Genomic DNA, 2217 nt, shown 5'->3' with positions numbered 1-2217 from the left:
TTCTTTGGAGAAGAATGATAAAGTGGTGTTAAAAGCATCAAATTTCAGTAAGAAAATACGAAACATATAGTAAAAAACAAAAAAAAGATTAAATATAAATCTTTAAGATATACAAAGTATATACTAACATCAGTATAAAGTATCAGGTGATTAGAATGAAAAGTTTCTTTAAGCGAATCGGACTATTCCAGAGTTCGGGGCGAGTTGCCAGTTTTTGTTTTTGTTTTTTTACTGAAATGGATGCTAGCTTACAGAGCCGGAGAAGTGAGGCATTTAGACAGAACAATTACTGTAAACCGGAACATTGTGTGTTTCTGTTTCCAATTTTGTTTGTTGTTGTTGTTGTTGTTTTTTCTTTGGGAGTATATGTGGGTTTGTGAGTTTGTATGTGTCCGAGAGTCTGCATGTGCTTGTATATGTGTGTGCTTGTGTGTATGTGTGATTTTGTTTGTATATATGTATGTGTGTGTGACTTTGGACGCTTTTTCGTGTATGTTTATGTGCGTGTATGTATGTGAGTTTGTAAGTGCCTTCATGTATGTACGTGTATGTACGCGATTTTGCAAGTACTTACATATGCGCGTGTGTGTATAAGCGAGTTTATATGTGCGTGTACATAATAACATTCTCGTATATACATCTATCTCCCCCCACTCCCTCCCCACCTCATCCTAATTTTCCCCTTTATTTGGCACCTCCATCCTCTCCCCCCACCTCCCACCCCCATCCTAATTTTCCCCTTTATTTGGCACCTCCATCCTCTCCTTCCCCTCTCTCTATGCACCTCCTTTCTCCGTCTCTATCTCTCTTCCATCATTCCTCTTTGGAAATTCATCGTCTAGTGTGATTTGTGTATTGACGAAGCTGTGCCAGGAATATGGATTCTTTATGGAACAAATGTGCTTTGAGGACAAACATCCCCGCTTTCTTGTTGTTATTGTTGTTATTGGTTCTTTCTATTTCTTTTGATGTTTTTTTTTTCTTGTTTTATGGTTATTGTTGCTTCTCTGCTCATTTGCTTTTTATTTTTTTCTTCTTCTTACTTTATCCGGTTATTCTCTTTTTTATTTATTTTCTTTTGATTTTCCTTTCTTCTTTTTGTTCATATCTTCCCGTCTTTTCTGTGGATTTTCTTTTAATTATCTTTCTTACTTTTTTACTTCTTTTGTCTCTCCTTTCTTCTCTTTTCTTTACTCTTCCCTCTTTCATGTCTTCACTTTCTCTTTATCTCCCATTTTTCTTCGTATTTTTCATTCCTTTACTTTCAACTTTTTCCCTTTATCGCGTTTTCTCATTCTTGCTTTGTTCTCGCATTTCCTTTGTCTCCTTTTATCCGTGTTTCCCCTTCTTCTTCTCCTTTAACATCCTATTCCTCTTCCATTTTCGTGTGTTCTTGTATCTTTCTTTTCCCGTTCATTTGCTATTCTCTCCCTCTCATCTCTTTGCTTCTTTTATTCCGTTTTTTCTATTTTATCTTCCTCTTATTTCTTTTTTCCCTTCCCCTCTTCCAATCCTTTCAGCTTCTTCTTCTTCGACTTTTTCTACTTCTTGTTTTTTATTTCTTATTCATACCCTTATTATTTTTACTTTTAATTCATATTTTTCTGGTTCTTTTTTATCCTTTTTATTCATATTCGTTTACCACTTATTCTTATTCCTATTCTTCGTCTCCTTATTTTTTTCTTTTTTTTTACTTCTCTTCATCATCCTGACCTTCCTCTCCCTCCTCTTCCATTATCATTATTCTCGTTTATTTTCTTGTCCTTTTCGTTCTCTTCTTCCTCTCCCTTTTATTATGATTATGATAATCCTTACCCTCCCTATTATCATCATCGTTATTCGCATTATTATCATGCACTATAATTAATTTTTATTATTATTATTATTATTATTATTATTATTATTATTATTATTATTATTATTATTGTTATTATTATCATTATTATCATTATTATCATTATTATTATCATTACTATTATCACTATCATCATAATTATTTTTAATTCTACTGCTATTATTATTATTATTATTATTATCATTATTACTATTATTATCATTATTATTATTATTATTATCATTATTACTATTATCATTATTATTATAATTATCCTTATTATAATCATTATTATTATCATTATTATTATTACTATTACCATCATTACCATTACCATTACCATTACCATTATCATTACCATTGTTATTATTATTATTATTATT

The sequence above is a fragment of the Penaeus vannamei genome, chromosome 2, assembly GCF_042767895.1.
Source record: "Penaeus vannamei isolate JL-2024 chromosome 2, ASM4276789v1, whole genome shotgun sequence".
NCBI classification, from domain to species: domain Eukaryota; kingdom Metazoa; phylum Arthropoda; class Malacostraca; order Decapoda; family Penaeidae; genus Penaeus; species Penaeus vannamei.
Note: the sequence above shows the minus strand (reverse complement) of the source record.